The sequence below is a fragment of the Mandrillus leucophaeus genome, unplaced genomic scaffold, assembly GCF_000951045.1.
Source record: "Mandrillus leucophaeus isolate KB7577 unplaced genomic scaffold, Mleu.le_1.0 Scaffold299, whole genome shotgun sequence".
NCBI classification, from domain to species: Eukaryota; Metazoa; Chordata; class Mammalia; order Primates; family Cercopithecidae; genus Mandrillus; species Mandrillus leucophaeus.
Genome location: NW_012103131.1, coordinates 545612 through 562089, shown reverse-complemented (window position 1 = coordinate 562089; position 16478 = coordinate 545612).

Below are 16478 nucleotides of genomic sequence, written 5' to 3'. Positions count from 1 at the left end.
TCACACCTGAAACACTGGCCCTGTGTGGACAGGGCATCCCGGTTCACTCACACCTGAAACTGATCCTGGGTGGACAGGGCACTGGGTGGCATCTCCCTCTGCAGTGAAGGACCCCAGTTCACTCGCACCTGAAACACAGACCCTGTGTGGACAGGGGACTGGGTGGCATCTCCCTCTGCAGCGAATGACCCTGGTTTACTCACACCTGAAACACTGATCCTATGTGGACAGGGCACTGGTGGCATCTCCCAACTTTTCAGGCCTAGAAGTTTAGTAGAACCCAAACAGGAACCATAAGACCATCAGCAAGACAGGAGATGGGGGCACCTGGACCCCTGGAAACCAGCATCTTTACAAGGGATGATAGAGCAGGTGGTGGGGAGCACAAAATGACAACAACAATCCAACCTCAAACTTTAAATCTGGGCTACTTTGCTATAACCCCAACACACGGTTCTTTTGCTAACTGATAGGAAGACCTTTTAAGTTTCTGAAGACTAGAGATCCTCTGCTGTGACTCATGCATTTAAACAGGAGGGAGCTGAAGCTCAAAAACGATGTCTTGCCCAAAGCACACAGCCAGTTGGGAGTAAATGGAGTCTACCCCACAACTCCAGCCCCCTGGCTCCCCGGCTAAAGCTCTCTTTTCCTCTTTCCATCTCATTAGGCTGCTTCTTCCAAAGAAATGTTTCTTCTGCACAAACAAAAATAAAAAATGGTAGAAGTGTGCGTTTGCACAAACACACACACAAACATATAATTCTTAAAACTGGTAAAAATAACCAAATCCAGAAAACCAAAGTTAGGCATGACATTGTCCTTAATTAAATGATGCTCTCCCCATATTTTTTTCTCTTCTCTTTAAATTTGCTTTTTAACAACAGAGTTAAGTAGAGTGACCGTATTAACGGAGTTTCTTGCCTTTTAATAGTTGGTGTCACCACCTTCATGTGGTTCAAATTTAGTTGCTTTGCACCTAATTAAAGCATGGCACAAAAATAGGTAATTTGACATCCAAAGGAGGAGAGAGAGGAGACCAGAGAAAAGAGGGAACATATTACTTAACTTTATGATGATAATTACCTGAACACAAAGATGCTTATAAGAACATTCTACACTGGATATAATCCAGAAAAATTAAACCTATGTTGCTGCTTCAATACATCTGAATACTAGGAATTGGCAGGAAAAAAACATCTGTTCTATGAATAATAGCCTCTACAGTCCCAGAGGACAGCAGTACATGAATTGAAAAAAAAAAAAAAAAAGAAAGAAAGAGAAAAAGAGAAAGAAAGAAAGAAAAAGAAAAAATGGAGTCTTGAGCCTTTTCCAAAATGGTGCTAATGCGCCACTGAAACTTAATTTTATAATTTACTGGCAGTCAAGATGGCAGGAAATAAAATAATTTGCTATATTCTGCACAACAAACCCTGCTTTTCCTGGGAAGGGGTAATTATCCCCATGGAAAAAAAAAAAAAAAGAAAAAAATACGCCATCTCATATTAAGCTAAAGTCTCATCAAGAAGAGAAAAAGTGCCTCATTACACGTAATTACCAGGGAATTAGAAACATCATTTAACTAAATGAGCGAATAATGCTCAGGATATTGAAGAAACTTGCCTGCACTTCTGCAAAGCACTCTAAGTCCCATTACAAAAATTGCCCCTCTTTAATGGAATAATTTTAGGCCTTGTCTGCCTTGCTTTAAAAATAAAGAGCCTCCGAGAGGCAGAAAGAGGCTGAAACTGCCATAAACAACTGTTGAAAGGGACTGAAGGGAAGGCGCTGTCTCTCTTGGAGACCAAGACCCAGAATGACTCATAATCTACCATAATCAGGAAAATTAAACCTGAGGACTTGAAAAAAGGATTACCCCCTTTTTAATTGTACTTCCTCAAGACTGCGATGTGCTTGTGAGTGTGTATTAGGGATAACAGATGAAAGATTTTCAAGTTCGGGTACGGCTTCCCTGCTCCGATACAAAAGCAGTTACAGTCATTCAGTGTTATCTTAAAAAAATAAAATTATAACATACCTGGAGATTGATGTTTATTATGTCTTAATGCTATGATTTTCTAGCCATTCAAAATCTTCCAGGCTTGAGTTGGGATCCCCTCCCCCCTTTCCCTTTGCTTTTAATATTTGTCAAGATTTAGCATGGAAGCAATGAATTCAATATAACCATCTCACCTTCCAGCAATGCTAACCTTTCTTCACCCAGCAACCAGAAAAGGCAAGTATATTGATACTGGTCACTCCATCTTAGTTTCTTGACTTTTAGAGCAAGTAAAATTCAGAAAGGAATTGGTATTGGTCAGATTCTTAGCAGATGGCCAAAGAAGGCTGTCAAGAGGCCACTTTAAAGAAGAAATGAGTCAGGGAAGGGACTGCAGTATCATCCTGAGATATCCTGCTCTGAGACCCAACAAAGAGCCACCAATCCCCACTGCTGCATGAGGACCAGGGCCTTCCCTGGAACAGGTGCAGCCAGAGCAACAACAAGTGCCATTCCCTCAGCCATGGACTTCACACCACCATCAACAGCAACACCCCTTTTCAGCAATGAGGAAGCTAAAACCAGCCAAGGCCTCAGAGCTCCCTGTTCGAGTCCCTTGTTGCCAAGTCCAGATTCATATATGTCAATCACAGTCACCTCTCAGCAGGGCAGGAATGACATTCCTACTTACCACACCTCAACTGAATTCTCCATCCCCTCACAGAGGTTCCGTAGTCTAAATGCATTCCTTCCTGGTCCAGTACATGTAACTATGATAGTAAGAAGAGATGACAAAGTGCCAGCACCATAGTTGTGCTCATCACAAACACCTGCCCTTGGGATGGTTGGAGATGGTGGGCAGAGAAGGCAGGAGAGCTAGGACAGGAGATAGCTGAGCTTGATCTATTCCTCTGGTCCCCCTGGGCCCTTCGACATGTCCCTCTGAACCACTTTCAAGTTCTAGGGCCCTATACCCAAGAAATAAAAAGAAATAATGAAAGGCAATTATGAGAACAGCTTCACATAGATAAAGCCCTGGAAAAAGAAACCACATTTAAGATTGATAATGGGCAAAGTGCCCTGGGCATTTTAGGTCCCCTCGTTTAACTCCGAGATGGAACTTGGCACTAATGAAGTGCTTGGGTGATAGGAAACAAAGAGGAAGCCAACGTCCCATCCCAGGTAAATGGATAAAAAAAAGAACACAGTATTATATCATTTCATGATGAGTCAGGTTAACCGACTTGCCTGCCAAGATCACACAACGAATAAGGGAAACCCAGAATCAAAACACAGATCCACCTGCTTCCAAAACTATTTCCCTGGGCCACACAATGCTGTCCTCTCCAATGAGTATAAACAAGGAGTGTTAGTAATAGCACTCACCATACCATAGCATCCCAATGTATTTCAAAGAGCTTTCGCACATGTTCTCGCCAATGAGGTAGATAAGGATGACATAATCTCCATTTCATACCAAAACTTGAAATGATCAGGGCAAAGTCATCCTGCCACCGACTGCCAAGACCAGTGATACTTTCTCCTGACCTGATGATCATACTGGTAGTGAGAGTAGAACAAATTCTGAAAGAAGATCCATCTGGACTAAGATTTGCAAACACAACCGATGTTTATTGTCTCAATGTAAGCAATACCAGTTGCTTACCAATAAAAGAAGTTTTTACTTTCTAATTGTTTCTTTTATTTTTATTTTCTAATTGTTTCCCATCAGACCATCTATCTTGTGACATTAGTAAAGCAAAAATTTTTAATCATGAGTTAGCCAGTCAAGTTGACACAATAAGCTCACATTGATCCCTCTCTGCTCCAAACACCACAGCAATGACAGCGAAATCATAAGAGAAAACAAAAGACACAGTCAGATGCCAAAGTAAAAAATAAACATTTCTGTGGACTTAAAGAGCTGATCTCTGGGGCCGGAAGCAGGAAGCGGTGGCAGGGAGTTTACCACCACAGCTGCAGTTGCAGCTACTCCAGATGTGGGAGGATTGCCTGAGTCCAGGAGGTCGAGGCTGCAGTGAGCTATGATCACACCATTCCATTTCAGCCTGGACAACAGAGCAAGACCCTGTCTCAAAAAATAAAGCGTGGAAATCAAAATTATAAGTCAGCTCTCAAAATCAAAATTGAAATATATATTTATCCTAGATGAAATTAAAATTTTATAGCTCCATGTACCAAAGCCTTCATTTATGTTTAAAATATTCAAGGAGGTAAATGAATGTACAACTTCATTGAAAACAATTCAAAAGGCCGGGCATGATGACTCACACCTGTAATCCGAGTACTTTGGGATGCCGAGGTGGGCGGATCACCTGAGGTTGGGAGTTCGAGACCAGCCTGACCAACATGGAGAACCCCATCTTTACTAAAAATACATAATTAGCCGGGCGTGGTGGCGCATGCCTGTAATCCCAGGAGGCTGAGGCAGGAGAATCACTTGAACCCAGGAGGCGGAGGTTGTGGTGAGCTGAGATCACACCATTGAACTCCAGCCTGGGCAACTGGGCAGGCGGGGCAGCCAAGAGTGAAACTTCATCTCAAACAAACAAACAAATAAAAAATTCAAGAAATTATGTATCAAAAATAAGCAAATGTAAAACAAGAGGTGGATATGAAATCAAATAGAAATCCAAGAATTTTTTTGAAAACTTACTAGGTGAAATAAATTCTGGATTAGACACAAAGAGAGAATTAGTAAATTGCAGAGAGTTCTGAGGACCTCACCCAGAACACAGCATGGAGAGAAAACAAAACTAAAATATGGAAGAGCAATTAAGAGACATGGAGGAAGAACTATAAGGTTCCAACATTCACCAAGCAGGAATTCCAGAACAAGAGAATGTAGGGACTGGTGGAGAAACACTATTCAGAAATATAAACGCTGAAAATCTTTAAGAACTGAAGATGTATATTACATTTTCAGTACTAAGCAAGAATATATGAAAATAAATCCACAACTAGACATATCACAATGAAATTGCAGAATACAAAGAATAAAAAGACAATTTTAGCTTCCAGAGTGCTATAGCTACTTTTATGTGCCAACTTCGCTGGGCCAGGATACCTAGACATTTAGAAATTATTCTAGATGTTTCTGTGAGGGTGTTTTTAGATGATATTTACATTTAAATCAACTTTGAGTAAAGCAAATTGCTCTCCATAATATGGGTGGGGGCTCATCCAATCTGCTGAAGACCCGAACAGAACAAAGGGCTGACCTTCCCCAAGCAAGACAGAATTCTGCCAGTAGGACTGCCTTCAGACTTCATTTGCAACATTGGCTATTCCTTGTTTACTACCAGACTACATTTGGATTTGAACTGCAACTCTTTCCTGATTCTCCAGTCTCCTCTATCAAATTTTAGACTTGCCAAGCCTCTGTGTTGCATGAGCTAATTCTTTACAATAAATATCTTTATACATATATATGTATGTATGTGTATATACACGTGTGTATGTGTATGTACAACTGCATATATGTATGTATGTATACATACACACACACACATTATTTTATTGATTCTCTTTCTCGAGCAAACCCTAACACACAGAGGGAAAGAAAGATAGCTTCTAAAGGAACAATAGTTAGGCTCACAGCAGACTTCTCAACAGGAAGTACAGATGTACAAAAAGTATGCAGAGAGAAAATTAACTGTCAACCTAGAACTTCATATCCAGCTAAACTATCTTTTGAGAGTGAGGACAAAATAAAGACATTATCTGGAATACAAAAACATACTCAGATTCTCATTACAAAACAAACAAAACAAAAAATTACTAAAGGATATATTTCAGCAAGAAAAAAAGTACTTCAAGGGAAAAAGAAACTATTGGCAGAGATATATACACACACACATATACATATAGTATATTAATATAAGTAATTAACTGCTAAACTATAAAAATAACTAACTTTGATATTTTAAAATTGAAGAAAAATAAAACTATAAATAGCAATTATAAGATTGTTAAAAGGAGTGTTCTGTGAGTAGGTAACATGTGAGAAATGACTGTTACTATTGGAAAGAAGCTAGAATTATTGAATAACTATAGAGTTTGGTGGAAAATAGACAGTTAATTATGAGGGATAATACTTTAAAGGTAACTATCAATCTATAGCTTTCAAGCCAGAAGTGAGGTGGGGAAGAGGGGAGAAATATGAAAAACTATCAATCCAACAAAAGGCAGAGGAGGAAGAAAGAGAAAACGAAAGTGTTGTAAGTAAAAATACCTAAATAAGGCAGCAGAACTGAAGAAATAAACTCATATACATTACTAATCACAAAGAAATCTAAATGGATTAAATCCACCTATTTAAAGACCAAAATTATTACACTGCATTTGCATTTTTAATCTAGGTATATGATGCTTAAAATAGACACACCTGGCCAAGCATGGTGGCTCACACCCGTAATCCCAGCATTTTGGGAGGCCAAGGCAGGCAGATCACTTGAGGTCAGGAGTTCGAGACCAGCCTGGCCAACATTTTGAAACCCCATCTCTACTAAAAATACAAAAACTAGCCAGATGTGGTGGCACGCACCTGTAATCCCAGCTACTAGGGAGGCTGAGGCAGGAGAATCGCTTGAATGCAGGAGGAGGAGGTTGCAGTGAGCCAAGATCATGCCACTGCACTTCAGACTGGGCAACAGAGTGAGATTCCATCTCAAAAAAAAAAAAAAAATAGATACACCTAAAACCCACAAGAAAGACTGAAAATAATAAAACATAAATATATATCACATGCAAATATTAACCAAAATAAAGCTCACAGAATATTGCATCAGATAATATGCAAAGCAAAATGTATTAATAGGGATGAAGAGGCATACTTTGTAATAATAAAGGAAAAAATTCACCTAGAGGATATAATAATTATTAATAATTATAAACTTGTATGTGACTAATAACACAGCCTCAAAATAATATAATTCATTACACACATTAAAAATATTAAAGCAAAACAAGTACAAATTACATAAAGCAAGAACAGAATTTAAAGCAGAAACTGACCAATCAACATAATGAGAGAGCTTAACATATCAGAAAATTGATAGATAATGTAGGTCAAAATTTATAAGAACATAAGATAACTGAATAACACAATTAACAATCTAATGAATATAAAAAGTCAACATTGTACCTGACAAATAAAGTTATTTGAAGATGTATTATAAGCCATTTATAAAGATTGTGTTACAATGGAAAACTTAAATCACAAAAATTGATATCATTCAGATGACTCTGACTACACTGCCATTAAGTTATCAATGAGCAATAAAAAATAGCCCACATGTTTGTAAACTTAAAAATATATATCTCAGTAATTTATGGTAAAAGAGGAAATCTCAGTGGAAATTATAAATATGTAGAACCAAACAATTATGAAATATCTCACATCAAAACTTTTGAGATGGGCCAAGCATGGTAGCTTACACCTGTAATCTCAGCACTTTGGGAGAGCTAATGGGGAAGGATTGTTTGGGTCCAGGAGTTTGAGACCAGCCTCAGCAACATAGTGAGACCTTGTCTGTACAGATTTTAAAAAAAATTTTTTTTAATTAGTCAGGCATGGTGATGTGCACCTGTAATCCCAGCTACTTAGGAGGCTGAGGTGGGAAGATCACTTGAGCCCAAGAGGTGGAGGCTACAGTGAGCAATGATCACACCACTGGACTCTCACTTGGGTGACAGAGCAAGATCCTGTTGCTTAAAAAAAAAAAAAGAAAGTGTGAGATATAGTAAAGGACGTATTTAAAAGTAAATGTGTAACTTTATATAAATTTATTTTTAAATGAGAAAGATTGAGAATTAGTGAGTATTGCACTCAGCTTAAGAAGTCAGTAAGAAAATAAAATAATAAACCTAAAGAAGGTGGAAGAATTGAGGCTGGATGTGGTCGCTCATGCCTGTAATCCCAGAACTTTGGGAGGCCAAGGTGGGTGGAAAACCTGAGGTCAGGAGTTCGAGGCCGTCCTGGCCAACGTGGTGAAACCCTGTCTCTACTAAAAATGCAGAAATTAGATGGGTGTGGTGGCGGGCTCCTGTAATTCCAGCTACTCAGGAGGCTGAGGTAGGAGAATTGCTTGAACCCAGGAGACAGAGGTTGCAATGAGACGAGATGGCGCCACTGCACGCCAGCCTGGGCAACAGAGCGAGACTCCATCTCAACAACAACAACAAAAAAAGAAGGTGAAATAATCGGAAAGACAAGCAAGAATCCAGCAAGAATTGGAAAGGACATTCTTTTTTGCCTCTGCTACATTTCTGCAAAGCCGTATTTTGCTTGCTATGGGGTAAGACTAGGTGGATTCAGGTGGAAATGAAATCAGTCAAACCTTGGTCATGAGGCTGTACCTCCAGGGCATAATAATGCAAACCCAACAGGCCCTTTTTTTTTTTTTTTTTTTTTTTTTTTAAGGCAGCCAGTGTTTATTCAGACTGTGTGCTGAACACTTTGGTAAGATGTGTGGGTTAAAATGTACATAAAATGTATTACTTTAACCATTTTTAAGTGTACATTTCAGTGGCATTAAGTACATTCACATAGTTGTGCAACCATCATCACCATCCACTCCACAACTTTTTCATCTTCCCAAACTGAAATTCTGTACTCATTAAGCAATAATTCCCCAAATCCACCCTTTTCCCAGCCTCTGGCAACCACCGTTTTACTCTCTGTCTGTATGAATTTGATTACTCCAGACACTTCACGTAAGTGGAATCATATAGTATTTGTCTTTTCACATCTAGCTTATTTCACTTAGCATACTCTTCTGAGGGGGTTCATCCATGTTGTAGCATATGTCAGGAGTTCCCTTCTTTAAAGGCTAATATTCCATTGTGTGTATACACCACATTTTCTTTCTTCATTCATCCATCGATGGGCACTTGAGTTGTTTCTATCTTTTGGCTATTGTGAATAATGCTGTATGAACATGAGTGAATAATGCTGTATGAACATGAGTGAATAATGCCGTATGAACAAGTATCTCTTCAAGTCCCTGCTCTCAATTCCTTTAGGTATATACCCAGAGGCAGAATTGCTGGATCATACAGTAATTCTGTTTAATTTTTTGAGAAACCACTATACTGCTTTACGTAGAGACTGCACCATTTTACATTCGTACTAGCAGTGCACAGGAGTTCCAGTCTCTCCACATCCTCGCCTCCACTTGCTATTTTCTGGAATTTTAATAATGGCTATCCTAATGGGTGTGCGGTGGCATCTCATTGCAGTAGCAGGGACTTTATTAATACTAGACAGCACTGTAGGCACCCTCAGAGGTGGGCTTCCACTCCCACATTAGCAGTTCAGAGTTTATAACTCAATTTATGTTTTGAAAGAGACTGGAGAATAAAATGGAAATTAGGAAGATGAAGTTACATAATGCACTGCCTGAAATAAAAAGTTCTCTCCCATTAGGAAGAGTATTAGATTTAATGAATGCCCTAAGAATCTAATGTTACAGAATAACATGACATTTCTATACCCCAAAGGAAAAAAAGTAGAAATTTTAATTTCTTTTTTGGCTTCTTTGACCAAAGACCATCTTCAAAAGGAATATATATATATACACACCTATAAAATATATATACTGCTTTTGAAGATAGATACATACAAAACATATATATTCCTTTTGAAGATATATATATGCCATATATATTATTTGAAAACAAATAATGGCTAGTATTATACATAAATTAATATATATTTACATATATTTAATGTATTTATATATAATACTAGCCATAATATTTTTAAAATATATCAATAATTAGCCTGTATTGAGTTATCACTATATGCCAGGCACTGGATTAAATATGTTACATTTTCATTTAATCCTCCTAACAACATTTTGGGTTTTCTTCAACAAAGGAGGCAGCTGGAGCCTAGGACTTAGAAAATTTGCCCAGGATAACATAGCTAATCACTGGCAAAGCTAAGATTCGAGCCACGGGCTGCCTGATTTGGAATTTTCCATTCTACAAGTCATATGACTTCAAGATGTTTTTTGTGCTGCTTCGATTTTCTTTCTAGTAAAACCTCAGTGCAAGCTCCACTTTGCTCACTAAGACAGCACCCACATGCTTCAGAAAACGGGAGCTTCCCTGAAGAGGGTCTTCATAAGCCATGCTGCAGTTCTCACATGAACTTGTTGCTTCCCAGTTATTGACAAAATTCTTCTCCCAGTGGGAACCATGCAGAGCACACACCCAACTGGTCCTCTTTGAACTGTGGCACACATTAAATGCTGAAGGCGCAAGATTGGATTGCCTTACAAACTCACCAGAAAATTGGGTAGGGTTTGTACCTCCAAAAATAAAGCTCCAAAACTTAAATGGAATAGCATATATCTGGTGATCAATAGCCAATTAATTTTTTATTATTTTTATACTTTAAGTTCTGGGATACATGTGCAAAACGTGCAGATTTGTTACATAGGTATACATGTGCCATGGTGGTTTGCTGCACCCATCAACCCATCATCTACATTAGGTATTTCTCCTAATGCTATCCCTCCCCTAACCCCCCACCCCTCAACAAGCCCTGGTGTGTGATGTTCCCCTCCCTGTGTCCATGTGCTCTCATTGTTCAACTCCCACTTATGAGTGAGAAAATGTAGTGTTTGGTTTTCTGTTCCTGTGTTAGTTTGCTGAGAATGATGGTTTCCAGCTTCATCCATGTCCCTGCAAAGGACATGAATTCATCCTTTTTTATGGCTTCATAATATTCCATGGTATATATGTGCCACATTTTCTTTATCTAGTCTATCATTGATGGGCATCTGGGTTGATTTCAAGTCTTTGCTATTGCAAACAGTACCACAATAAACATACATGTGCATGTGTCTTTATGTAGTAGAATGATATATAATCCTTTGGGTATATACCCAGTAACGGGATTGCTGGGTCAAATGGCATTTCTGGTTCTAGATCCTTGAGGAATTGCTATACTATCTTCCACAATGGTTGGACAAATTTACACTCCCACCAACAGTGTAAAAGCGTTCCTATTTCTCCACATCCTCTCCAGCAGCTGTTGTTTCCTGACTTTTTAATGATCGCCATTCTAACTGGCATGAGATGGTATCTCATTGCAGTTTTGATTTGCATTTCTCTAATGACCAGTGATGATGAGCTTTTTTTCACACGTTTGTTGGCCACATAAATGTCTTCTTTTGAGAAGTGTCTGTTCATATCCTTCACCTACTTTTTGATGGGATTGTTTTTTCTTGTAAATTTAAGTTCTTTGTAGAGTTAGGATATTAGCCCTTTGTCAGATGGATAGATGGCAAAAATTTTCTCCCATTCTGTAGGTTGCCTGTTCACTGATGATAGTTTCTTTTGCTGTGCAGAGCTCTTCAGTTTAATTAGATCACATTTGTCAATTTTTAGCCAATTGATATTTAACTACAATGCAGAAGAGAAAAAAGCCCTACAAATGATCCTGTAGAATTGTATCCCAGTTCTACAGGATCTGCATACCCAACCAAAAGTATGTTTCCCAACAAAGGGTATGTTTCTGCATACCCAACAAAGTTAGGTATGCAGGATGTATACTAGAAAATATAGCCTAGATGCCATTACAAGACATATATCTAGACCAAGTCTCAGTGAAGGCAAGACCTCCATTTCTCAGGGGCCTCATGGTCTCTGCTCCTCAAAGCACACCTCTGCTCCCTTCTCAACTTTCTCACCTGCTTGCATATGGACCAGAAGTGGCTTCCCCAGCCCCCATATCCACAGATTTCTCCACCTAGCTGCAAAGACCACCACCAATGGGTTCAGTCTCTTTAGTGTCCTAGGAATGAATTCCAGTTGATCCAGCTCATCTTTCTTGAGAAAGACAACTAAAGTCCAAGGTCACTATCTTCAGGCCAACCAGGAAATCAAATGACCTTGAGTCAAGTATCCATCTGGTGTCCACTTAAATATATTAGGGAGGTGTTGGGGGTGGAGAGGGGTCATGTACATAGTTCTGTGGCTTTGGGTACCATCCCCAAAAAGGGGCTTAGTCCAGGACTGAAAGAGCCCCAGTGCAGAGATTATGGTGGCAAAGCGATAGCTTGGGAAACTTTTTCCTTAACAATGATTTTCACAATGATTATGCAAAGTATTTACATTTTATATGTATCTACATAATGTTCATCCACTAAAACTCCAATATCTCTAGGCTTAAGAGAGAAAATGCCTGCTTACATAAAGGGGAAGAAGCAAATACAAAAATGTATGACAACTCAAAGGAAATGACATATGAGGGAACTGGAAATGACTTTGGGTGACTTTGGAACTTATTCTAATGTGTTTGCTTATTCACATGCCTTTCAAGGTCAGGAAAAGAGGGCTTCTTTCTAAGTGGCACTAATTAATGCCTCCTTCCTCTAAGCCTTAGGCCACTTGGTTGATTTATATGCCTGTCCCATCCCAGTAAACTAGACATTTCTTGAAGGCAAAGGTCACATGTGATTCATCTTTGAATAATAACAATAACAGCAATTAACATTGTGCCTGGGGTTAATCACTTTATATCTGCTATCTCACCTAATGCATATAACAACCCTATGCAATAGGCACTGTTATTATCACGACTTAAAGAGTAAGCACGCAAGGCTCAGAAGTTAAATAATGATCCCAAATCCCATAGCTAGGGAGTTACAGCACCTGCATTCAAGCCTGATAGGTCTACTATAGAGCCCAGCTTCCTAAACTCAATGCTATGTCCAAGACTAGGTCAAAAATGTTAGGTTCAAGAGATGAATGAATGGGTGAATGGGTGAATGGATGATGGATGGATGGATGGATGGATGGATGGATGGATGGATGGATGGATGGACAAACGAATGAATCTTTTAGGAAAACAAAACATGATCCACAAAGTGGATACTGTGGTGGTTGGTGAGCTAAGCATATTAAGGCATGTTCCTGAGTGAGGTCAAGGGCTTGGATTTTCTGTATTCCTTGTCTAGCCAAAACCTGCACCTCTAATAAAAAATCCCCACCACAAGTCCTAAAAGCATAAGGGTCATATGAGAGGGAAAGAGAGACGAAGGGATGAAGGACAGATAGATGTGCGGTGAGTATTGATTCTGTTCTAGGTTTCACAAATCTGAATTTGTCTGATCAGCACAAATCCACCTTCAGAAATGGTGGAGGGTCAGAAGGATCATCTTCATATGAAAAAGACTCTCATTATGTTCTAGAGACCACAAGAGCTGAAAGGTTTTAGCACCTTCATCCACCTCTAAACATTTGCCCTTCACAACAACTTTAAAAGCAAAAGGCTTTAAAAGAACGAAAGCCCTTTTGAACAGACTTCGTTCACACTTGCCTGTAACTCTCTTACTCCTTGTATCCAGTCAGGGTTCAGACAGGGAAGCAGAGTTCCAGGAGCTCATGGAACAGGGCTTTATTATAGGAATCTGACCTTGTAGTTGTGGGAGGAGCTGTGGGGGAGGCATGAAGGTCTGGATGGGGTGCTGGAGGTTCGGCAAGCACAAGCAGTCAGAGAGGCCAGGCACATTCAGCCACCACAGAACTGCAAAAAGGATCTGAGGAAAGGCTGTGTAGCTAATGTCCTGTGGGTCTGCAGCCAAGCATCTGGTGGCAGGCCCTTGGGCAAAGCCAAAGAGTAAAGAGAAGTTCAACTCTCTCAGGCACCTCTGCAACCATCCATCACTGCACCTGACAGCCAAGAAACCCCAAAGATAAATGGCCACCATGTTTCTTCAGGCTTCCCGGTCTGTGTGTGTTCCCCTTTTGGCCAGCTCTAACTCGGAAGCATAAAGGGAAGGGGACGCTGGGAAATGTAGTTCTCAGCTTAACCAAGTTGACCCAGCACAGTCCACCAGCCTCCTTTAATTAAATATAGAATACTTAAAGTGATTATTCACATCTTTGGGGAGACTGCACATTTTAATCATAATTACATGATAAATATTTCATGGTATATATCTTTGTCATATAATTAGGAGTAAAATATGTAATCTCAAAAAGATACTAAATAATTCAAATGGCTGAGGATGTGATTAAAATCATGACTGAGATATGGTCAGAAGGTAACTCAAGGTCTTCAAGCATGATCTCCCAAGCCACATGTCTCCTAACAACTAGCCCAAAGCCATTATCACTACCCTACATTCTCTTATGAAGTCTTATTTCAGAATGGAAATTTCAAGAACAAACTCACAATATTTTCCCATCTTCCTCCCTCCAAAATTACTAGACTTGAAAAATCTATACAGTATCCCAATAACCACCTGATTAATATGCAATTTTAACACCTGGTGGTGTCCCCAAATACCTATTATCTTCTGAAACTCTGTGTTCAGATAAACCTGAGCTAGGCCTACAAGTGAGGATAAGCGCATGTCCTAAGCTGCTGCCTGGAAGATTCCCTCCACAATACGTGTGTTTCAAGGTTTCACTGCATTGTAAGTAAAATGGGCCATGTCACCATGCCTTCAAAAGACACAATTCCTTCATGGCATATGCATGCTAGATCAGATCCAACTCTTGGGCTTATGGGCATGCCAACAGGCTCATTTATCCATTGCCACCCACCACCACCTGGACCAAATGGCATAATGAAGTAGCAAACAACTATTTCAAAACCCCACCAGCCACATTTTCCTAAGTCAAACTGTGCACAAATGCCTTTTACTGTTTATTGATTGAAGGAAAGAAGGAAGGGAGACACGAAGAAAGAAGTGAGAGAGAAACAGAGCAAAAAGAGAAGACACCATTTGCCCTGAATTACAGACCTTCATGATTACCTGTAAGCAGTGGTCAAGAGAAGACCTTCAATGGCATGCCACTGTAACATTCAGCCTGGCACAGGCTTCTAATCCCTGAAGGTTATGAGGCTCTTGTGAAAGACCCCTATTTTTTCCAGCAAGCAGTTGGCAGTGATGGATGACTCCATTAGAACAGCCATGACTCCATATTTTCTCAGAGGCCCTCAGCATCCAGTTAAGAGGCTGAGCCTTAAGAAGCTTTTTAGATATCAATTCCTGGATGTCCAAAGGGTTGAGAGAACCACATTCAGCAGGTTTCAAAATAGCTCAGAGGAGGCCTGTTTCAAACTGATTTCTTCAGTTTCCAATTCCTGACCGTTATCTCTATTTCTGGAGAGCTAATAAAAATAAAGATTAATCCTTGTCTCACAAAAGCAATGACAATTCCACCCACAAATCTTATCGGCTCATACTCTGGCACAGCTGTCAATCTGCCCAGCAAGTCCTCTTCCTTCTCTTACCAGGTTCTCCTGAGTTGTCCAAAAGCAGGACAAGCATATCTGTCCTCGTAATTCCAAATCAATAACTAGATGCTTATAGCAACAGGTATTAAAAACAACTTCCCTTAATCTTATTTTTTCTTCTCATCCATTTTACTAAGCTCTAATCAGGGAGAAGCCAGTTTAGATTAAAAAGATGAAATTGATCAGGAAGGTTGGCCAAAGAAATCTAAACACGGCCCAAAAGAGAAACCTTTTTCCTGAGTTCTATTTATTTTGGAGTCAAAAGTGAATAAGAAAACCTTTGCTAAAGTTTTGACTAGTGGCCAAATAAAATTTTGTCTTGACTCAATTAAAAGTTCAAATTTAAATTTTGCATTACTCCAATTATTTCCCAGTTCATCCACATAGGCTAGTTTCCCTGCATGTTTCCATAGGGTTATTCTGAATGGGAGGTCTTGGGTAAATCAAACTGATTTATTGTTTTCAGCCAAAAAGTGTTTTCTTAGAAATATTAAATGTGTCCAACCTCAGTAATGCAGACAGCTAGTCAAGCGCTTCCATGCAGAGGTCTTGTTCAATATGCAGGTCAAATATCACAACTATTATTAACAATGTGTTAAAATCTATAAAGAATTCACAATTTAGGAGTTAGGATATCCTCTGTAATCTCATTTGATTTTTTTCCTATCATGTCAATTTATCATATTCTGTGTCAGTGGAGTCCAAATAAATGCAATTGATCTAACTTTTAAATAGCTTTAGAGTTGAGTCAAAAGCAAAACCCTGGGCCGGGCGCCGTGGCTCATGCCTGTAATCCCAGCACATTGGGAGGCTGAGGTGGGTGGATCACGAGATCAGAAGATCGAGACCAGCCCGGCTAACACGGTGAAACCCTGTCTCTACTTAAAATGCAAAAAGTTAGCCGGGCGTGATGGCAGGCGCTTATAGTCCCAGCTACTTAGGAGGCTGAGGCAGGAGAATAGCAAGAACCTGGGAGGCGGAGCTTGCAGTGAGCCGAGATCGTGCCACTGCACTCCAGCCTGGGCGACAGAGCAAGACTCTGTCTCAAAAATAAATAAATAAATAAATAAATAAATAAACAAACAAACAAAGCAAAACCCTGGGTAATGGTTGGCAACACAAGTACACGATGTTTGGAGATAGCATGTCCTATTGCAAAGTTAAGCAATGCAAAGGTGAATTCTACATTCTAACAGC